At 41.0% G+C, this 24,820-nt stretch overlaps 1 protein-coding gene across 11 annotated transcripts in view; it reads right to left on the reverse strand.

The window, feature by feature from the left end:
* The window catches only part of dmd (dystrophin), a 1,835,475-nt gene that overhangs the window by 374,355 nt on the left and 1,436,300 nt on the right, over positions 1-24,820 (reverse strand). The window lies entirely within an intron of this gene.

Raw genomic sequence — 24,820 nt, forward strand, 5'->3', positions numbered from 1 at the left:
TGCCAGGAACATCAGTGTTGGTAAAGTATTGTTACAAGAGAGAACGAGAAGAAGATTCAATGGCCAGTCATTTACTTTTCATGCAAACCAAATATGTGTTTGCAGGAATACTCAAAGGTGCAAAAGGAGTCACAGAGTTTGGTGCTGGTTCTCAAAAATCTTGAAAACGACATATTCAACAGTTTTGGGGTGACAGTTAATTATACAGACCAAAGCTCTTTATAGTTTTGGAGAGATCACCTGACAATAATTTGATGCTGTTTTGTTGGGATTTAATGCTATAACTTTACTATATGAAGGTCATTCATGTAACAGGCAGTAACAATATTATAGTGGACATATTGTTCAGAGCAAATACAAAAGAAAATTAGAAATGTCATGATCAAAATGGAATGTGATTTTTTTATTGAAAAGCCTTGTATGTTTAATGTTAATATACTACTGGTGTCCACAGAACATGGGAATAGTGATAAGAAAAAAAGTCATAAAACTAAATTTGTATTAAGGATCCCGATTCATTTTTTTCTGTAGGAGAGGTGAGATAAAGGTTTTCTACCTGTAATTATCATTTGGGAATTTGCATTTTGTAGTAGAGGTAAATTAGTTTTTTTTAGTTCTCCTCTGTTAACTCCCTAGAGATGATCACATTAATTTCTTTAATTTCTTAAGCATGCAGCTACATCACACTTCAATTAAAACCTAGCTCTACTTAAAAAAATGAAGGAGATGGTTAGAGTTTTGAGTGCAAGAAAGAAGAATTTTGTTGCCTAATAACTCTGAAAATAAACGTCACACACAAACGTGTTTAAAGCTGAAGAAAGAGAGAACGTCTTGCACAAAAAGAAAGATCAAGAAAATTCAGTTTTTAAAAATGCCTGAGAGTCCTTGAGGTGTACCATTATCTAACTGATGTCTTGTGTCTCAACTGTGATGCAATAACGAAAAGACTTTGCATTGTCAATGATTGGGTGACTTTTGGATGATGTTTTGCTGAATCAATGTTTCTCCAATTTGCTTTATCATTTAACATAGCTTCTTGAGAAGCTGAGGGAAACAAGGAGAGACAGAAAGAGACAGCAAGCCTCTCCTGACAGAAGTCCCACTTTCATGTGGAGCTGGATGAACATCGCAGGCCAAGCAGCATCCCAAGAGCACAAAATCTGCTGTTTCGGGCCTAGACCCTTCACGTCAGCTTTTGTGCTCCTGGGATGCTGCTTGGCCTGTTATGTTCACCCAGCTCCACACTTCGTTATCCCGGATTCTCCAGCATCTGCAGTTCCCATTATCTCTAAGTCAAAGCTATTCCTTTTTAAAACCATTTAGTACACAAATCCAGGTAGAGCAAACTTTGACTTAACTGACACCTTATGAACCAGAGCACTCAATAAAACAGCAAAAATTATATACCTGAAAGAACAGAAGCTTACAGTATTAAAGCGATCCCTGCAATGTCTAAGTAGTTACCCGAGGGTGAGTGAGAAGGCTCTCTGCCATTAAATAATAATGCAATTTTACCTAAAATAAAACTTAAGTGATTTATGCTGCAAATGAAGTACAACAGTGATGTATATACTCCCTGCATTATGTTTTTATTAGTTAGCGTGTGGTTTTATATCGATTATGTGGATCATAGATGCCAGTTAATTAAAAAATTGCTGTACTAAAATCAGAGGATGGAAGCTAAAAATTTTTACCATTATCATAATATACTGTAAAGTCTAAAATATTTTTGGATACATTGCCAAGGCAGCAAGAACTTTTGCCCAACTTTTCTGGCACTTCCCCTTAATTGTCTGGAACCAATTAAATTTCACTCCTACTCCATTTTCAGCTCCTCACACAGAACCAACTGAGCAAGTGAAGCTATCCATGTTTATGATAATAAGTTGTCCGCATAAAGCTAGGATAACTCATTTAAACAATTATGCATAATTGTCCATGGTCAACTAATTTTCATAATTATCTGCAGCAGACTGCAGTATGTAATCCATTTCTAACCATCTCCAAGCAAATTGCACCTGTAACGGTACATCTACCCTTAGACATTATAAACCCACATGTCGAGTAACAAAAATATTCTTATTTAAGGTGTCCCATTAAAATACAGGCATGAAAACCACCCACTGTTCAAAGAGACAATCTGAATTGACAACAATATCAACAGCTGGACTGAAAGCAGGTGGCAGTGAATTAAATACTGACTCCACCTTTGACCGGATTCCCTTTCTACGTCCTTCATTCAAGGAAACGTAAAACCCACTGGGTGTAAAATGGACCCCAATCCACTCCAACCAAATTTTGCCCCCTGACGTTGAACTTCACCTCTGAATCTCCAATAATTCCAATTCAATACCCAGCCAATTTGATTCTGAGACTGGTATCATCATATTGAAATATTCCAACCTCACTGTTATCAATGCAGGCATCTTGACACTATACAGCCATCAGCTCATACTTCCAATCGCACATGGTCATAATGTACCGCTATAACTGCCATCTTATTTCCCCACACACTTACACAACAGCATCAAGCTGTATGACCTCATCCTTCAGATTCTTGACCCCTGCTACAACCCTCCTGGAAAACCCATACTCTTCCAATTCTGGCCTTTTGAGGTTTGTTGATTTTAATCACTCCAACACTTCCAGCAATGCCTTCAGCTCCTCACACATATCCAACTGAGCAACTGAAGCTATCCATGTTTCTGATAATAAGTTGTCCACATAAAGCTTGGATAACTCATTTAAACAATTATGCATAATTGTTCACGGTCAACTAATTTTCATAATTATGCACAGCAGACTGCACTATGTTATCTATTTCTAACCATCTCCGAGCAAATAAGTTTTAGAGTTCCCTTCCTTAAACCCCTCTGCATCTCCTCCTTGCTCGAAAATATTTACGCTGTTTTAGCTTTAAAACCAAACTTTAGGTCACTGGCTTAATATCTCTTCATATGGCTTAGTATCAAATTTTGCTTGGTAACTTCCCTGCGCAGAATTTCAGGACACTTTATTACTTAAAGATACCACAAAAATAAAAGTCGTTATCTGTTTGCAGAGAAAAGTCTGGATTGCTTGTAGAATTAATCAATCGCGTTTCTTTGTAGAAATTCTTGAATTTGCAGCTTTTCCCCCTGCAGCAAGCACTGGATTGTGTGCAACTCTCATTGCACTCCAAAAATAATTAATTGGTATTAATTTACACTGGTTTCAGCTGGTGTTAACAAGATTGCACCAATCTCAAAATTGAGTCTGCAACTTTCCTACTCCAATCATCCTAACAATATGATCATTGACATTTTGAAAAGGCCCCAGAGCTAGCCGTCCAAAGCACCCATCTGTTTTCTGTGGCTGGCTCCTTTTAATAAGCAGTAGAGCTCTGATTGCCATTTGAGGCTTCAATTGGTTGGTTTATATGCAGCACACAATTCAATTGCTTTAATGAGCATTGGAGTCAATGATGCCCAGTAAATATAATTTTGCCATACTGAGAGTTTAAGAGCTTGGTTGCTTGAAAAATCAAAATTTGGTGGGGTGTGAATATCAGTGAGTGAGCCAATACAGTGAACGGTTCGCATTGAGATCAGTGTTTCAGCTCCTGACTTTACGGCAAATGTTGAAATTCAAAGATGAAAATAACTTGATCCCTGCTATCCTCATATACCCAAATAGCAATTAAAATTCCACCTTTCCCCTCCCCAGGGTTGGTTGTTCCAAAGCTAAAATTAAACACACATTGTGTGAAGCACTTTGAAATATTTCAATTATGTCGCAGGGAGATGCACAATTGTTACTAATTAGATATTTTGGAGTCCTTAAAATTTTAATATGTTCATATGTTAAAGAATTGATAACTGGAGCAGACAGTGTAAATTAGATAACAGAGTCCTGCAGTGCCTCATTTGCCAAGAGGCACAGAACAAAATATAGAAACAGAAAAAGTTGGAAATACTTGACAAAGCTGTATCTTTGAAGACAGCACATAAGTGAATGCTTGATGTGAACCACTGACTGACCAAAAGAAAAAAACAAAATAAGTAAAAAAGGATATTTTGCACAGGTGATTTGTCTTTACTTTCTGAGCAATGTGTTTCTCAACAGTCCCACTCTCCACTTAGTTCCATTCTTTCATTTTTGCTGAAGTATCTGAAATGAATCAGTTTTCTTCATAGATGCAGGCTAAAGTGCCGAGTTTTATTTTGCTTTTCTTTTCAGATTGCCAACATCTACAATTTTCTTTGATTTTTGTAAAATGAATGCTCCCATTACTCACTGCAATATTCTTTCTGTTGTCATTGAGCACGATCTGCAGTGATTTGATTAGAAAATTAGCTTTTGCCACATCCTCAAATATGATGCAGAAACGTCTTCTTGGCTCCACTAGAGAGGTGAATTTAATGAAAGCTAGACTGTAATTAAGTCTTCATTGGCAAAGTTACATTTAATAAGCTTATCAAAGCACATTTAGATCGTGACATATGCTACTCAGCAGGTCTGCTTATTTACAAAAGGTATAATTTGGTAAAATTTTCATTTGAGGATGCAACATGAAAATAGTTAATATAGCATATGATTGTCCCCGATACATAATTCAAAAGCTATTAATGTTAATGAATAGCAGTGCTGCTATGGGTATCCTAATACTTTTGGATTTACTGATGCATTGGCCATTATGGTCACTCTGACAGCCCTAATTTACTGTTATCTGGAACTCATTACTTATCTAATGAAGTGTAACGGGAAAGACTATAATAGTTTTTACAGCTTATAAAATTGCCCTGCTCTGCTCTGCAGCCAACCATATAATTTGCTAAGTAGTGCAGGTCTGTATTCCCACATTGCAACATTGACATTAATGACTGTCTGAAACATGCTACAGATCCTTCTAAATGGCAAAACCTTGTCCATCAAGCTGCATCATGCTTTGAGTGGTAACCTTGAAATGATGACGAAAAAGGGAAGCAAATCCAATACACCAGATGCCAATAACTTGTTGGACACCCTGCCCATATGTCCAAAGATCCGTGGGTTGAGAATTAGTCTATTCAGTCAAATGAAGACCATGATGGAACCTACACAGACACCATCCTCAAATCAAGCTGCAACTGGTGAGGACTATTTCCACCTTTGATGAGCCATGCGACATCCATTAATGTAGTGCTCATTGATTGCAACCATGTGATAATTGATTTGATCAGTGAGTTACAGTTTGCCTCACAGCCAGGGTATCCTCTTCAGGTTGTTATTCCAGGGCTGTACAGTTAACTGGGTGGGGGGAAGGGTGGGATAAGACATGCCTTTGTTGTCACTCCTAGCCAGCAGTTGATCAGACTTCACTTCCAAGACATGGATGATTATTTGAGAGCTCCCACCTAAAGAATGCCATGGATGAGTGTGGGCAGTGCGGGGTTCGTTTTTTTTCCCCACATCGAGTTGACAGCTGCTCTGAGCCACTAGTGTACTTTAAATAGGGCACTTGCTGCAGGGAGCCTTTAATGTATTAATGTTTTTCCGCCGACTTCGCCTCCACGCTTACTTCTTCAACCGGGAACCTAACTCTCCCTCCACTGACCTCTTCGCCTGCTTCCAACACAAGTCCTCCACCTGGACACCACCCCCAGGCCTCTTACTTTCCCTCGACCTCTTCATCTCCAACTGCCGTCGAGACATTAACCGCCTCAACCTCTCCCCCACAGAACGGGCAGCCCACCGCTCCCTCCGCTCCAACCCCAACCTCACCATCAAACCCGCAGGCAAGGGTGGCGCAGTGGTAGTATGGCGCACTGACCTCTACATCGCCGAGGCCAGACGCCAACTCTCCGACACCACCTCCTACCGCCCCCTCGATCATGACCCCACCCCCGAGCACCAAACCATCATCTCCAACACCATTCATGACCTCATCACCTCAGGGGACCTCCCACCCAAGCCTCCAACCTCATTATTCCCCAATCCCGCACGGCCCGTTTCCATCTCCTTCACAAAATCCACAAACCTGCCTGCCTTGGTCGACCCATTGTCTCACCCTGTTCCTGCCCCACCGAACTCATCGCCACCTATCTGGACTCCATTTTCTCCCCTTTGGTCCAGGAACTCCCTACCTACGTCTGTGACACCACCCACGCCCTCCACCTCCTCCGGGACTTCCAACTGGCCCACAACACCTCATTTTCACCATGGACGTCCAGTCCCTATACACCTGTATTCCGCATGCAGATGGCCTCAAGGCCCTCCGCTTCTTCCTGTCCCCCAGGCCCGACCAGTCCCCCTCCACCGACACCTTCATCCGCTTAGCCGAACTCGTCCTCACCCTCAACAACTTCTCTTTCGATTCCTCCCACTTCCTACAGACAAAGGGGGTGGCCATGGGCACCCGCATGGGCCCCAGCTATGCCTGCCTCTTTGTAGGTTATGTGGAACAGTCCCTCTTCCACACCTACACAGGCCCCAAACCCCACCTCTTCCTCCGTTACATTGATGACTGAATCAGTGCCGCCTCTTGCTCCCCAGAGGAGCTCAAACAGTTCATCCACTTCACCAACACCTTCCACCCCAACCTTCAGTTCACCTGGGCCATCACCAGCCCATCCCTCACCTGCCTGGACCTCTCAGTCTCCATCTCAGACAACCAGCTTGTAACTGATGTCCATTTCAAGCCCACCGACTCCCACAGCTACCTAGAATACACCTCCTCCCACCCACCCGCCTGCAAAAATTCCATCCCCTATTCCCAATTCCTCCACCTCCGCCGCATCTGCTCCCACGATGAGGCATTCCACTCCTGCACATCCCAGATGTCCAAGTTCTTCAAGGACCGCAACTTTCCCCCCACAGTGGTCAAGAACACCCTTGACCACGTCTCCCGCATTTCCCGTAACACATCCCTCACACCCCGCCCCCGCCACAACTGCCCAAAGAGGATCCCCCTCGTTCTCACACACCACCCCACCAACCTCCGGATACAACGCATCATCCTCCGACACTTACGCCATCTACAATCCCACCCCACCACCCAAGACATTTTTCCATCCCCACCCTTGTCTGCTTTCCGGAGAGACCACTCTCTCCGTGACTCCCTTGTTCACTCCACACTGCCCTCCAACCCCACCACACCTTCCCCTGCAACCGCAGGAAATGCTATACTTGCCCCCACACCTCCTCCCTCAACCCTATCCCAGGCCCCAAGAAGACTTTCCACATTAAGCAGAGGTTCATCTGCACATCTGTCAATGTGGTATACTGCATCCATTGTACCCAGTGTGGCTTCCTCTACATTGGGGAAACCAAACGGAGGCTTGGGGACCGCTTTGCAGAACACCTTCGCTCGGTTCGCAATAAACAACTGTACCTCCCAGTCGCAAACCATTTCCACTCCCCCTCCCATTCTTTAGATGACATGTCCATCATGGGCCTCCTGCAGTGCCACAATGATGCCACCCGAAGGTTGCAGGAACAGCAACTCATATTCCGCTTGCAAACCCTGCAGCCCAATGGTATCAATGTGGGCTTCACCAGCTTCAAAATCTCCCCTTCCCCCACCACATCCCAAAACCAGCCCAGTTCGTCCCCTCCCCCCACTGCACCACACAACCAGCCCAGCTCTTCCCCTCCACCCACTGCATCCCAAAACCAGTCCAACCTGTCTCTGCCTCCCTAACCTGTTCTTCCTCTCACCCATCCCTTCCTCCCACCCCAAGCCGCACCTCCATCTCCTACCTACTAACCTCATCCCACCTCCTTGACCTGTCCGTCTTCCCTGGACTGACCTATCCCCTCCCTACCTCCCCACCTATACTCTCCGCTCCACCTATCTTCTTTTCTCTCCATCTTTGGTCCACCTCCCCCTCTCTCCCTATTTATTCCAGAACCCTCACCCCATCCCCCTCACTGATGAAGGGTCTAGGCCCGAAACGTCAGCTTTTGTGCTCCTGAGATGCTGCTGGGCCTGCTGTGTTCATCCAGTCTCACATTTTATTATCCTAGCCTTTAATGTATTAACACTGGTCAATAGCAGCCTGACCCAGGCAATAATATGTAAATTGATGGATTCCAATCATATCAGAGTGGGTAGTGGACTGAGAACTGGAGCAGTAAGAATTTACGTTATTTCACAATATGTTGGAGGGGTCCTTTCAGCACTATCTCTTGTGGAAATGGTTCCAATGCACACAGTATAACCTCCGGTCGTGTTTTTCAAGAAGTGACATTTGCATGCTGCGATGGGCCCTCAAACCAGAACAGGTGGCTTTGAATGCCCAAGGATTGACACTTTGGAAAATAGGCCCTGTTTCTTCAGCTGCATGAACAGTGAAGAGAAGGTTATTGACTCCCTTTTGGAGTACTTAACACCAGGCCAAACATGTGAAAATCGCCTGCCTTAAGAGCGGACATGGCAAAGGGAAGAAAAACTGAACAAAACTGGCATCAATGTTTTGGCAAGAATCAGGAAACAAGCAGATTGTTAATAGTACACCATCGCTTTGTTCTGCACATTGGGTTCCTGGCAGAAGTAGATAATCCCTACTGTTCCAGACTTGTGCCACCAACAGGATAAACAAGCTGCCTCGCTCTATGTTAGGGAGACACATCTAGCCTCCGATAAATAATGATCAAATATAAATAAGTAAATATTCAAGTGGGGAGTGCAAATCAAGCTCTCATTGATTAAATGGGCTCTCTGTGATTGGTTTTTAAAATTTATCTTTGTGGGGTCACGCAGTCCTTGGAATACTCACCATCCATTGGATATGGATGTGCACTGTCGTCATGGTAACAGCAGTAAATGTAATTTATATTTTTGCTCTGTCATTATCATCTTTTTTAGCTATGTCTACCCTTGAGTGAGCACTTCCAGCATTCCATAGAATTGACGTGAGATGGGTGCAACAGGCCAGCAAATTAAAAAGGAACTAGTTCTGTTTTCCATTTGCGACTACCCAAACTACCTAATTTCAAAGAAAAATCAGATCTAATATTGCTATGTTGAATGGATTTCAAAAAATATCTTGATATAAATTTTCATAATTTCACACATTCCTCTTCTTCTCTTCTATCACCCAGTGAAATGATCTACTTCACCCATTTCTTACCCAGAAGGGCAATGGTAGCGGGAGAACCCCGATTTGCATCATGTGATGAGGCCGCCACCAATGGTCTGAAAGATTTGGTACAGAAAATAAATTTAGGACAAATCAGTAGGCCAATGAAACACAAAATGCTCACATGTACTTTTCACACCTTTAGAACCTGCCAAACTACACTGCAGTCAATGAATTGTTTTTGAAGCCCAATTGCTGCTGTTACTCAGGAAAGTGCTGCAACCAATTCATGTAGGTGACAGTTCCACAATTGATGAATGAGACTTGTTTTTGAATGTGTATTTAAGTGACAAGTGTGGGCCAGTATAGCAGGACATTTTGTGAACATCTGATTGATTGTGACACCTTCAAAACAAAAAGTGTATTAAAAAAAATCATGAAAAAATGCAACCACCAGATTTCATAATGTCTGGCAGTTGACTAATATAAATACTATTGCTTACTAAGCGCTCTTAATGCATGAATTATTTCCAAACAAGGCAATAACATTGATCAGAAGGTTAGCAAAACCCAGGTAGCAGCAAACAGCAGTCAACTGCGTGACTTAGCTCTGATTGCAAGCAGGACAGCAGAACAACTCACTGAAATATCTGACAACACATGCCCCTGATCTCCCAGGCTCTCGAAAGCCATGTTCAAATACTTTTAAATACCATAGGAGCTTAAAAGACAAAGTTATGAGGACAAGGAAGATAGGACTGGAGAATGGGAGGAGCTGGCAGCTCTTTCAGAAGCTAGTACAGACACAATGGGTCGAGTGGCCTTATTTTGTACAGTAGAAGTTGATGATTCTTCTATGAGACCATCACTTAAGGACTATCTTGTGTTATTTTAAGAGTCTACCTCTCCAACAAATCAACAACTTAACTGGTTGGAAAAGCACCTCTATCCATCCAATTAGCAGGTGAAAATCAAGCAACAAGAGGAGGCAAGTCAGACTCAGAAGATAGGCCAGGATTAATGGGTGCTTTACAGGTTGGAAAAATGTCTCCAACTAGGATTAGTCTGACAGCTTCAATTTTTTATTATCTATGTTTTTTTTATATATTATTGACTTAGATGAGAGGGTAAAGTGTAATACATCCAAATTTTTGGACAATGTAAAAATACTTGCAACGGCACATTGTGATGAGGACAGAAAGAATCTACAGGGAACTTGAGCCAGTGGACAAATGGCAGTGTATGTGCAGATGAAGTCTACTGTAGGAAGGTAGGATGTCATGTACCTGGCCAGGAAGAATCAAAAGGTCGACTGTTATTTAAATGGAGGTCCCCCCAGAAAAAAAAGTGACACAGAAGAAGCGGAGTGTTCTTGTGCATGTAAAGGTGTAGGAAGTAAAGAGGGAGGCAAATGGGATTTTGGCCTCTAATGCTAGGCAGTTGGAGTTTAAAAATATGAAAGGCTTGTTTCAACTGTAGTGTGTGTTGGTGGGGTCACATCCTGAGTACTGTGGACAGTATTTATCCTGTCACTGGAGGCAGACCTAAAGACATTCACTAGGCGATCCCTGGGAAGGTGCGGGTGATTTATTCACAATGGCTAAGCAGGTTAAGCTTTTGTTCATTAGAGTTTCAAAGAATGAGAGGTGACATTACTGACAAATATAAGAGTATGAAGAGCCACAACAAGGTAAACGTTGAGAAAATGTGTCCACTCGTGCAGGAATCTTGAATTTGGAGACATTGTAACAGACCAAGAGACCATTCACTTAACACTGTGATGTAAAAGAATGTCTTCTCCCAGAGGACAGCAAACATCTGAAAATCTCTACCAGGAATTGGTAGTGATCCTCTATAGTTTGCAGCACTGAAGTGAATCAACCTATTAAATAAGGAAATTGGAAATTCAAACCCATTATAAATCTGCTTGTATTCATTTCTCTTCACTCAGTGATTTTACACTTGGATGATTGGATGAAATATTTTCTTTGCATAGTAGGCATTTTAATTCATTTACAGCTCTCTTTAAATTCTAGATTGACTGATTATTCCAGCAATGTACAACAATCAACAAAGTGGATATAATAATAGGACAATGGGGTTATGGAAGATAGATAGATTACTGGAAATATTTAAAGAAGAGATGGACAGAGTTTTGGTGGAAGAATTGAGGGTTATGGTGAGCTGGCATGGAAGAGAAGTCATATCTTGTTGAATAGCAGGGCAGGTTTAAGTGATCAATTCCCTGACACTTGCTCCTATTCCTCCTGGGATGTTCAAACCACTAAGTTGTAACAAAAATGTTTTCATGGCAGTAAAAAACCTATGTAATGTTAAAAAAAGGAAAACTTTTAAGGGATATTTTTGAAAGATTTAAATGTCCTCCTCGACAAATAAAAAGTTAAGAGGCATGTCTATGCTTTATACCCTTAATTTGTGTTAATTCCCACCTTGGTTTGTGCTCCAAATGACCTCCCTACATACTGAAACAGGCATTCAAAAATCAGCATATGCTGCTGAGTTTGGTTGCCATTTTATTCCCAACAGTTCATTAACATTGCATCAATCTTTTTGTTTCAGTGATTCAATGTCCCTATAAACAACAATGATGGGAAACTTTGGAAACAGAGAATCAAATTTGTCCTATTATTATATCCACTTTGTTGACTGAGTGCAGTACATTGCTGGAATACTCAGTCAATCTAGAATTTAAAGGGAGCTGTAAATGAATTAAAATGCCTACTATGCGAAGAAAATATTTCATCCAATCATCCAAGTCTAAAATCACTGAGTGAAGAGAAATGAATACAAGCAGATTTATTATGGGTTTGAATTTCCAATTTCCTTACTTAATAGGTTGATTCACTTCAGTGCTGCAAACTATAGAGGATCACTACCAATTCCTGGCAGGAATCGGTCTGAACTTAGCTGACGGCAGACATGCATCCTTTTGGGTAAACCAGATTACATATTGAAAACACGTGGTAGAATTTCAAGTGACACAGATGATGTAGCTTGAATATCATAAACCATTCCATTCCATTTTCCAAGAAATCTGCAGAATGAATACTTAGAAAAGACTACTAATTCTATTGCAGTTGCCGTAACCGCAAGAAGCCCCAAATCAATGCACAACCGCTTGTACTTTTAACCTGCAGCTGCTGTTGTCATGTAGGAAATGAGGTAGCCATTTTTTGCACTGCAAGATCTCATAAATATTAATAATATTAACCAGATAATTTGTTTACATCATGTTGACTATGGCAAAAAAAAGCTGTGAAACACAAGGTAAAGAAAATAAGATGTGGGTTTACAATATGTAATTAAACTGAAGACACTGTGTCTTAGGCTGACAGGAAGTAAACTTAGAGTCGCATGGGCATAAGATTTGAACACACATACAGCCCAAAGATCACGAAGCAGGGACTTTCTTTATTCAACACAGGTCAATGCAAACAGAAAAGAAAATTAAGGACAAACAAGGACTCTATACACTTAGTACATGGAAGGATTTTTCAGGTTACAACAGAGTGAGGAATTCCTTTGTCTGTCTTTTCTCCACAACAGACACTTTCATTTCATTTAAGTGTCTGTCGGCCTGCTCCAGCTCCCATCCTCACTACTGCCATCCGTTGTTCATGTTCTCACTGCACTGCTGAACTCGCTTGTGCAGGGCCTTCCGTTGCCATCACCACTCTGGGTCAGGTTCCTTATGATTGCATTGTGCAGTCTGCAGGCAATACTCTATTAAGTAGCTGCACACTTGTGCAGAGCTGTTTAATGATAGCTGTACTAAGTGGCTAACGAAGTGTGTCTGATCTGCAAACAGAGCGAAAATGGCACAATACAGGAGCAACTAGGTTCTAACGATCTAAACCTGCACGAGTTATGTCGACACATTGGTGTAGGGAGGGATGTGGCAACTAAAAAGTCCTCGAGAGAAACATTGAGAAGGTAGTGGCATCTTACCATCTTGATCAATGGCAGGGGCATATATCTGAAGATACTGAAGTAATAATAAGAAAAAGTTTAATGACCTCATGAGGGATCATATTCAGTGAATACATTTTCAATTACCATTTTCTACCAGCTAAATCATGGAAAATGCTCAATCATTGAAAATGCTCAATACGTTATGCCCTCATCACTCACCTTCCAACAAATTCCATCAATCACAACTTATGCTTGAAATTAATAGTGTTACCTTATCTTCAGGCACACATCTCTGCTGCATGTCCTACACCCACACCTCACAGCTTGTACACATACTCATGCATTTAAGCTCAACATCTCCTAAATATACTGAAGTTCACTCACTGATTTACTGCCCTTACTCTTGGAAGACAAGTTGTTGCTCAATCTGGGTTTGCAGGAGTTAACCAGCACAGATATGTCCTGACTGCAATGGAGTAGACTGAGTACCATCAATGAAGCTCTCATGACTATGTCTGTGACCAACAGAAGGGTTAAATGCATTGGGAGCTGACTATACACTCCAACCTAATCCTTTATGTCCCATCCCATTTCCCCTTATCCCACAAACTCTTCAGATATAGAAGCTGCAGATGTGTGAAATATTGCAGTCTCGTGTTCCCCTCCTCTACTGAAAACCACTGCTCTTTACAATCCTATCCTTGTGCCTTTCTCTCGTCAAATACCCAAGAACCGTAACTTGATCAGGCAACAATAGAACAGAAAGGTACGTAATGTCAGGAAAGCAATAAAGAAGGAAGAACATTAAAACTTTATTTTACACTCACAGCCGCTGGCTCAGATAAATCACTGCCCAAGGTTTACAGGCTAGCTGAGAGATGGATCTACACATTGTAAGGTATGGGCATGAACAAACTGCAGACAGAGCAGAAAGAAAAGAGAAAATAAACAAAAGCAAGTGTTAGTTTACCAGATTATGGGTTGAGAGACAGTTTGGTTCTAGGGAATTCAGATGAGCATTTTGATAGGGCTGTGCATCGAAAAAGTAGTGCATCTAAGGAGTGCTTCTTCAATGGCTGTGGCATAGAAGACTGCTGCGTGCCGAAATGTGTAGGTGCACTGAAATGCTCGTCACATTGGCAGGCTTGCCAGAAAGCCTGTAGCCGATGTTGAGAGCTTGGATGTGTTTGTAATCAGTTTTACACACAATTTATATGGAGATTGGAGCCTGTCTTTTCTAATGTGGAAGTGGGACATTATTCCATCAGCACAATGAAGTGATAACTCAGCTTCTGAGGCAGCACAAGAAATGTGCTAATGTCAAGAGCGCCATAATGGATGCACAAAACTTATCATTGCTGCAGATACCAGTGCTCAAAGGAGCTTCCCAAGTCTCCAAGTCATTCAACAACCAGTTCTTCCATTCATTGCTAGGTTTGACGTCACCAGTCACCATATCAAACCCTAATATCCTCGTTCCTGATGGAAACATTCCTGCTCCTATCCCACTGGCCCTTGTTGTTGCCTGTCAGCCATCCAGCCCGTCTAGACTGCTAAAGAAAATGAAAGAATTGTGGATGCTGGAAATCTGAAACAAAAACAGAAATTGCTGGAATATCTCTGGCAGCATCTGTGGAAAGAACTGTTCTGAAGAAGGGTCACTGATCTTGAAATGAACTCGGCTTTCTCTCCACTGATGCTGTCAGACCTGCTGAGATTTTCCAGCAATTTATGTTTTTGTTCAGCCCAGACTGCTGCTACTCACACAGAGATGATGCAGCGCAAACCTGAAACTTGTGACTGAGGCCATCCTTTGTATTTTTCTGCAGTTTCTGCCACTAAAAGTGAGCAATCTTCATTGAATCATGCCACAGCCATTAAAGGAGCAACTCCAAAGGGGCAGTGCAAGCACTGGATGGCTGGTTCGCAATGCCAAGTATCACCAACAGTGATGGAAAGTGGCAACAGGAACTTATGATGCGTGGGCTGTTGCTAAATCGTGCGTCTGGAGTAGCTTTCATTGTTACTGCAGTCCAATGTTGCCTGTTTGATAAAGGCTGTCTTTTCACGATGGCAACGTTGTGCATGCTACAACGGGTCCTTTGATTAATTTAATATGACCCCATTGTGGGATTGGAAACATTGCTTAAGCCCCCAAATAGTCTGCTGCACCCCATTCTGTTTGGCAGCATCTCTAAATGTACATGCAACACCCAAAAAAATGAGATGTGCAATCCTACACTGTTGGCACATTTACATCGGCATCTTCTTTGTGAAATGAAGATGTCATATAAATTGTTACTTTTTGAAATTGAGGTTGTAGAATTGCTTCTTCAAATGAGTTCCTGCTCAGAACCTGTCTTCCTCCTCTTCCCTCTTTAAATAGTTTGCTTTCTGTGCCTTAGCTGCTCATTCTGTCTGGGATGTTGCAGACTGCATGGGTATTGAAACTAGAGAACCCATGATTAAAGTCTTGTGAACAGAAGTGTTAAAATCAGAATCAAAACAGTCGCATGTTACACCACTCCCTGTAAATGTCAGCAACTTTGAATAACGGTACAAATGTCTCCAAACTCAGCAATTTAGATTAGATTAGATTCCCTACAGTGTGGAAACAGGCCCTTTGGCCTAACACATCCACACTAACCCCTTGGAGCATCCCACCCAAACCCATCCCCCCTATAACCCACACACCCCTGAACACTACGGGCAATTTAGCATGGCCAATCCACCTAGCCCGCACATCTTTGGACTGTGGGAGGAAACTGGAGCACCTGGAGGAAACCCACGCAGACACGGGGAGAATGTGCAAACTCCACACAGACAGTTACCCGAGGCTGGAATCGAACCTGGGTCCCTGGTGCTGTGAGGCTGCAGTGCTAACCACTGAGCCACTGTGCCGCCCCAAACTTACTGGAACAATATCTAATTGATATTAATCATAAAGTAAGTTGGAAGTGATTAGTGATCTGTTTAAATCGTGGGGCTGAGGAATTTTTTTCTCCTTCTAAATGCATGTTCAGATTATGGAGGTGCCAGGAGGTGGAGAGCTGAGAATCTAATAAGTATCAGACTGACAGTCATCATAATCTACCTTTTCTGCACACGTCCTGCACATGCTCCCAGCCTCAGCATTAAACAGTTCTCCAGAGTGACATCGGCATAGGCAGAGCTGCACATACAACAGGAGACCATTTTAGATGCAAAACAGAATATCATGTGCCAGAAAATGCAGGCACTTAGTCTCCAAATTTTGCAGTCAAATATAAGCCAGGACTCTAGGTGTGTGACAACCTTGTCCTTTGGGATATTGCCATGGAACCCTTTGTGACAACCTACAAAAGCAAATGTGATTTAATATCTGATCCAAGGAACAGCATGTCTGACATTGCGGCAAACTCCCAGCTTTACACTGAACTCTCTTGTCGAGATCTTATTTTGTGTTTTTGTGGAACCTGAATCCATAACCTCCTCACACAAACACACAAGCAAACTGGATAGTACAAGTGAGAGATAGTAGGAGCTGCTGATGCTGGAGAATCTGACATAACAAGGTGTAGAGTTGGATGAACACAGCAGGCCAAGCAGCATCAGAGGAGGAGGAAGGCTGACGTTTCAGGTCTTGAGCTGAAACCGTCAGCTTTCCTGTGCCTCTGATGCTGCTTGGCCGGCCGTGTTCATCCAGCTCTACACCTTGTTATCGTGGACAGTAAAAGTAATCAGTTAGACAAGGAACTCATAAAATAATAAGATTTACTTTTGTCCACTACTGCCAAAACTTTTGAGATGCATTCATAGCCAGAAAAAAAACTTTCCCATAAAGTGCAATATAGATATGTGTTTATTTTTAAATAAATATCTTCTGATATTATTCTTCATGTGTGCAGCACAGAGGCTTACATTAAACCTATTTATAAATCATCTAGTCTGTGCACTTTTTATGTAATCTTTGTAAATATGCTACTTCTTGGCACAAAGTTAGAGGTCAACATTCAGGTTACCCAGAAAATTGGCAGAACTTCATTAATACAAAAATTGCTATTGCTCAGAAGAGGATTAAATGATTTGGTGCAAGGACATTAACCAGAAACATTGATGTTATTTCTTTCTCACCAGGTGCTATCTGACTCACTGAACATTTTCAGCAGTTTCTCTTATGATTTCAGATTTCCAGCAGCCACAGTATTTTTTTCCTCTTTTGTTAAGCTGCTAAATCTGCTTCCAGCAGTTTTCACTCACAGCTCATTTATACATAACAATGAATTCGCTAAACCTCCTAACTCAGGCACAGCTTGAAGTGACTTCTCCAGTTTGTTTCTCCTTACACATTGGTCTGATGCAACATACATTACCTGTGCAAATCAAAGCACTATTGCAGTCTATGATATGAGTGGATAAAGTTGAACAGCAAAGTCAACACCTGAAAAACAATCTATTTGTCTTGAAGTAGATCGCAGAGGGGATAAGTATTCTCTGAAGTGTATTCTCAATCAAAGCTTTGATCAGCATCTTGACTCACTGCACTGCGACTCTCCAAGCACTCTATCCTTAAGCACATATTTTCTGGTGGTTGAAGATTCAGATAGCATTCTGTGATTTTGCACTATAATGCCCGAGCCAGCTGGTACTCAATTAAATGATCTCCTCAAGTTTTTGTTTTGTGACTGATGATGAAGACAATGATTCAATTTGTTCGTATACATGGTCTACACTACGGCATATGCAAGCTTCTCTGTTCATATTTAGTCAAAAAAACTCTTCAGATTCATTTACATCACAAGCTGAGCATCAAAATGAAGAAGGTTTTCCTGAAACAGCAGTGTGAAATCAGATTCAGGGCTTAACCTGGTCCTTGGGTAAAATTTAGACATTTCTTTGACATGGCAATCTCATCTCCAGGCAACGTCTTTACTTTGGTCTGACATTGCATCAAGTTCAAGCTTTGTCTTGAGTTAAATGTTTAAAGAGTAGCTATGCACTCCTCTGTAATTGCTAGGTGTTTAAGTTCTGAGTGGTTAAGAGAGACCTTAACATTTGCACACACCCAGGCATTCACAGAGTTCTCTCCTAAACAAGACTGTTCCATTTGCTACCAGACAGGGTGAAGCATTACAAGGAAGACTGTTATGTTAGAATCTGAATAGAAAATTACAACCAAGGGAGAGAAAATATGTTTGAAAAGTCTTCAGTTTTTGGGGAACGCAAACTCTGCATATAACAGGGAGATAGTAATACGATTACAAGGCTTAAAACAGGATGACAGGCAAAAGTTTGGGTAAGGCTCATAGTGCAGATCAGTTTCACATGATTTCTGGGCCCTTACAGCTCTTTCTTCTCGGTGAAGGTCATTATGCATGCAGCTGAAACATTTCATATCACGGGCACGAAAGTTAATTTGAACAACACTGACTAAACTGCAGGACATGCCAAAAGAACTTCATAGCTACTGAATTGCTTACAGTCATACAATTATACAGCATAGAAACAGACCGTTGTGTTCAATTAGTCCATGCCGACCATAAGCCCAAACGAAACTAGTTGCACTTGCCTGCGCTTGGCCCATATCCCTCCAAACATTGCTGATTCACGTGCTTAACTAAATTTCTTTTATATATTTTAACTGTACCCACAACCACCACTACCTCTGGAAGTTCATTCCACACACAAACCACTCTCTGTGTGAAAAAATGGTCCCCATGTCTTTTTCGAAGACATGGCATGTGTGTGTGCGCGCGTGTATGCGTGTGTGTGTGTGTGTGTGTGTGTGTGTGTGTGTGTGTGTGTGTGTGTGTAAGCGGTGAACAAAGATACTTGTGCTGTACTCAGTCAAGGAGCTTAGAAACAAGTCTGTTCCATTTTGTCATCCTTGAAACACAGAGCAAGTAGATTCTGATTTGGAAATTCACAGACACTGTCCTTCTGCTGTAAAATTTCCCTTGCTGTCAACAAAATGCATTCCTCAATTCAGTGCTTATCTCAAGATTATTGCAGCCATGCTCATAATGTAATTTTAAATTGGATCAATTGTAGGGTGAAAGATGATGGAAATGGAGCAGAGAGGGTGGCCACGTTGAACTATTCTCATTTCAATGAATCAAAGTAAACTCCCTGCAGGAGTATATTTTCTAACTTACTGAGTACAAAAGCATAAAGGTTATGTTTTGTAAAATGAATAATTCAGAGAGCTTGACAATAACTTAGAAGATGAGAATTCTAGTCCCACAATAACAGCTTGAGACTCGGAAGTCTGTTTTAAAAGTGGAGCGGTAAAAAGCAAATATTAAGTTACTGCAACCATGAAGTTACCAGACTTGTTTTAGAAATCTAACCGAACTGACTGATGACTGAAAGAACAGGAAACCTTACCCACTATGACTCAGATGTAATTGCAGTCTCATATCAAAGTGGATGACAAGGGCGGTAGTCTAGGAAGCAACTGAGTTTGTCAAACTGTTACCACCTTCTGAAGAGGAACTTCTTAAAGGTAATGGGCAATAAATACCACCTCTAGAAGTGACCATAAACCCAACCCAGAAATGAATAATTTTGAAGAAAAAGATCAGAGAAACTGAGTTGGTGTGTGTCTTAAATATTTAGGTTCCTGGAAATGTTCAAAAAACACCTAAATCTATTCAAAATTGTGCTTCAGGTCTGTTTCTTGTTTTGTAGCTGATACAGGATTCTTCTTACTGGGCCGGGCAGTTTGAAACCTCTTCAGAGGAACATTTGCTTCTTAACACTGAGCATTGATTACTAACAGTTCAGACTGGAAGATCTTTTATACAGTGCAGGCAGTGCTGCAGGCCCAAGATAAGTTACTGATTATTGCGAAGTTGCACTGTCTTCCCAGGCTAATCAAACACTCATTTAGAAAGTCCAAATGGGATTAATTCTTTGTAAAATGCTATGAGAAACAACAGTCTGTGCTTGTATGCAGAGTTTCCATGTTATAATCTTGCGAGCTTTACATTTTCATGTCATTCAAGTATCTATTGCAAATTGTGGGCAAAATGGTACCTGTTTCAAAGTGCCTGAAAGCTTTTTGTTTCTTCGAAATGCATTTGCATGTGAATAAATACAAATCTTGCCATGAACAAGGCACAATTGGGCAACAATTTAACATGCACACCTTTTTTTAACAAAATGAAGTTTTATTAAAACAGTTGAAAGTAGATTTAATCTTAAAAATCACCACTTCTAATTACAAATTAATGCTTATGTTTTTACTTCCCAAGTCTCCTCCTGCTTCACTTCATCTGTCAGTGTCAACAATAGCCTTCTTTTTTTAATGTTGCATACTTATCGAGCTTCCACTGATATGCCTCAATGATTCCATATGGTACTCACATCCTTCGAAGTAAAGATTTTCAAATAAAGAAAAAGATAACTTTTCCCATTAATCTCTCCTCTGAAATACACTAACTTATTGCTGGACTATAACATCAAGCCCATAAAGTACCCTGCAATTACTGAGTCAAATGACCAATTCCCATGTCTAATCCTGAACAATAAACACAGGAACAGGAGAAGACCATTGCTTAACCACTCAATAAGACCATGACTGATATCCCTGACACATAGTCCCATATCCCTTAACAACTAAGAAAACAACATCTGATATTTAATAGGTATACTTGAACTGACATTAATTATACCTTGCAGAGGAAAATTGCAAGTATTTTTGTGCATAAAAATATTTCATAAGTTCAATTGTGAAAGGTGTGACTATTTAGGCTATGTCTGTAGCAGTGGATCATTCTTCTCCTTCCTCTCTATTGTTCCTCTGAATAGCTTGTGAATTTAGTTCAAATCATTCTTGCCCTTCCAAATTTCAATGAAGGCCATGCTGGGTTGTTTAATCTCTCCTCCTATTTTAATATCTGGTGTCCAAGTATTACTCTAGTAAATCCTCTTCCTTTAAGATCAATATATCCATCTTCAGGTGTTGTGCCCAAACTGCTGAGTACATCACAATAACAAAGTGTGAAGCTGGATGAACACAGCAGGCCAAGCAGCATCTCAGGAGCACAAAAGCTGATGTTTCGGGCCTAAGGGTCTAGGCCCAAAACATCAGCTTTTGTGCTTCTGAGATGCTGCTTGGCCTGCTGTGTTCATCCAGCTTCACACTTTGTTATCTTGGATTCTCCAGCAACTGCAGTTCCCATTATATCTGCTGAGTACATCATGTGTGTAACCTCTGCTGTGTTTAGCTGAAAGATAACCTCCACCCCTTCTAGCCCTCCAGATATAAAATCCACCATTCCATTAGCCATTATGAGCATTTTCTTTATTTGATCATGCTAATTTAATGATATGTACCTGGACTCCCATGTCTATGGACCTTGATTGTTTTTTGCAGTTCACTATTTAGAAAGTAATCTGTACAATCCTTTATATGTTCAAAATGGATGATCTCACATTTGGCTGTTATAAATTTGACTTGTCCAAGATTTGGCCATTCATTAACTTAATTACTAGCAATAGTAATGTTCCACCGAAAATCCAGCGGCAAGAAAAGTAGTCCAACTGCAGAATCCTTTCCTGAGGCAACATATCCAGCACCGAGGCACTGAGGCACTGAAACCCAACTCTGCTACAAGAGACTTGCCATCTGTGTGCCTGACAACAGGTTCCTGAAGCATCTGTTCTGCTTTGAATTTGGTTGCAGCAGAAGACTACCATGAGGACAACAGAAATGCTTCAAGGATGTCCTCAATGCATTCCTGAAAAGACCACACCTCCCAATTGAAAATGGAAGTCTTGACTTCTGACGAACCAAAATGAAGAATGTCATGTTGGGAAAACACTGAACACATTGAGAAACTTTGGCTTTGTAATCCAGAATTCCAAGCTAATGTTCTGGGGATATGCATTCAACTTCCATTATTGTACATGCCAAAATTTGAATCCATTAAAAGTCTTGAATTATAAGCTAATCTAATGTCGATGATGTAACTAACCAATGCTCATTGTCATAATAATAATTGTTGTTATACTAATAGCAATAATAACAATAAAATAGTCAAACAATAGTAATAATCCATCTAGTTCAGTTATATATGACTCCAGGCCCACAGAATTGTGGTTGATTCTTTAACTGTTCTAAGTGGCCTAAATAGCTAATTTGCTCAAGATAACTTGCCCATATTCCAGACAAGAATAAGGACTGTGTCAGGAACATCTGGGGGTTGACATCGAAGTTTAGAGAAAAGTGCACAATCCTTCAAATGTCTCACTGTCTGGCCTGTAAAGCAGCACTATGGACTGTACATTAGACTTTTCAGTCATCTCAGAACTCATAGAACCAGAGTGAAAGCAAGTCATTTTTGATCCCAAAAGATTGTCAAAACAAAAGAAGCAGTTTCTATTTTCACTACGAAGGATGTAACCTATCTTTGTATTGATGACAAAATTACATCAACAGTTTACTATTCCATCAAAGGGCACAACTAGTCAGCAGTATCATGAAAATACCTAACAATAGCTCTAACCTAACTCCTTTCATTTAGCCAATTTTTTAATAGTTCAATAACTTGCTTTCAATTCCATGGGTTCTAACTTCAGCTTACAGTTACTTTTTAACAAGGGATCTTACCAAATTCTTTCTGGAAGTCATAGTAAATAAAATCTGCTGCTTTCAAGATATGTTCAACAAATTCAATCACATTCATCAGACAGAACCCATCCCTAAATATCTGTGCAGGTTCTCCCTAATTGGATGAAACATTTCAAGGTATTCAGTCACCCTAGTCTTAATTATCGACTTTAATACTTTCCCAATAGCAGTCCCTGCCTGACTAGTTTACGATTCCTTGGTTTTCCATGCTCGCCTTTCTAATTTGGGATGACATGCACAATCTTCCAACTTCAAAGAACTCTTGATTTGAACATTCTGGTAAACCTGAATTGAACTGTTCTCAAGGAGCTTCACATCATTTCTGAAGTGTGATGATTAGACCTGGATGCAAAATTCTAGATGGGTCCAATCACAGCACTGTAAATATTTAGAATGAATCCCCAGCTTTTGTAATCAATGCCTCTATTTTCAAGGTCCAAGATGCTAACTGTTCCTTCAAAATGTCCTTTAACCTTCAAGGATCCATATAAACAGATCTCCATATCCTACGGTCCCTGTACGGTGTTAGAAGTGTGCCTTCACAATCGATATTGTCTCTGTCTAATACTTCTGCCAAAAGTGGAATTTACAACATGCCTGCCATTTCCTTATTTTGATTGATATCACTGCTGTCAGTTTTTACATTTCTTCTGACCACTCCATCTTTTATTACTATAATTATGAAAATTATGTGACTTGGAAGTCTATTTTCATTTTTCCTAACTTTGCATTAGGAGAATATAAACTTAAATTGAAGAACAAGGAGTTGGGATATCATGAGGTTGGACAAAAAGTTGGTGAGGCCTCTTCCAGAGTACAGTGTCTGCAGTCTGGTCACCCTGTTTTTGGAAGGGTATTATTAATTAGAGATGATTCAGAAAAGATTTACCAGGGTGTTTCCAGTCTTGGAAGGTTTGCATTATAAAAATAGGCGGGGACCTTTTTCACTGGATTGTAGGAGGTTGAGGGGTGACGTTGTAGAGGTTTATAAAATCATGGGGGACATTGATAAGGTGAACAGCAAAAATCTTCTCCTAGGGTGGGGGAGTTCAAAACTAGGGTCATAGTTTTAAGGTGTGAGGACAAGGAGTTAAAAAGGACATGAGGGGCGACTTTTTTTTAAAAACACAGTGTAGCGGTGGATGCAGGTACATTTGTAATGTTTAAAAGACATTTAGATTAGTACCTGAATAGGAAAGATTTGGAGGAATATGACCAAATGCAAGCAAGTAGTACTAGCTTAGTTTGGTAACATGGTCAAGATGGATTAGATGGATTTGTTGGACTGAAGGTCCTGTTTCCATGCTGTATGACTCTGACTCAAGCAACTTGTCCTGTCACTTTGTTATTTACATTTCTCCCTTTTGCCAGAGTCTGTTATGTCTGCAATTTTTAAAGATGTGTTTTCCTTGGATTTTGATTTGACTGTCAGCTCTTTAGAGAAACGTGGCTGTGCCTTCAGGAATAATAACCGGGCTCAGTGTCATATCAGGTCTTTTATTAGACACCTTCTACCGATCTTCCATCATTTTATCCATGAACAGACTTGTTTAGTGTGCTGTGCAGAGTTTATGTCTTACTGCATTGCAATCAGCCTAATCTGTGGTGGTACGGTGGCTCAGTGGTTAGCACTGCTCCCTCATAGTGCCAGGGACCTGGGTTCAATTCCACCTTCGGGAGACTGACTGTGTGGAGTTTTCACGTTCTTCCCGTGTCTGTGCAGTCTTCCTCCCACAGTCCAAAGATGTACAGGTTAGGTGGACTGGCCATGCTAAATTGTCCACAGTGTTCAGCGACACGGGGGAAATGCAGGGGTTGGGGAATGAGTTCGGGTGGGATGCTCTTTGGAGAGGCAACATGGACTGGTTAGGCTGAATGACCTGTTTCCAACTAAATCTAGAACCTAAATTGCTGGTTTTTCATACTTCTCTTCTAAGCACGACTTTGAACTTGATCAAATTATAAGTTCTCATCAAGTATTATTCATGTTCCATTAGGATGTTAACTAAGTCTAACCTATTACACATGACTAAATCTGACATAGGAGGTGCCCTTGCTGATATTAGAACCTATTGGGAGAGAAAATGGAGCTGGACAGGCTCAAATGCTGGTCTACTTCTCTCAACCTGTGTGAAATGGAATAGAACTACTTCCTTTTTTTGTTACACTCTGTGGAGCTGGAGCAACACAGCAGGCCAGGCAGCATCAGAGGAGCAGAGAAAAGGTCCCG

Source organism: Stegostoma tigrinum, chromosome 12 (assembly GCF_030684315.1).
Source record: "Stegostoma tigrinum isolate sSteTig4 chromosome 12, sSteTig4.hap1, whole genome shotgun sequence".
NCBI lineage: Eukaryota > Metazoa > Chordata > Chondrichthyes > Orectolobiformes > Stegostomatidae > Stegostoma > Stegostoma tigrinum.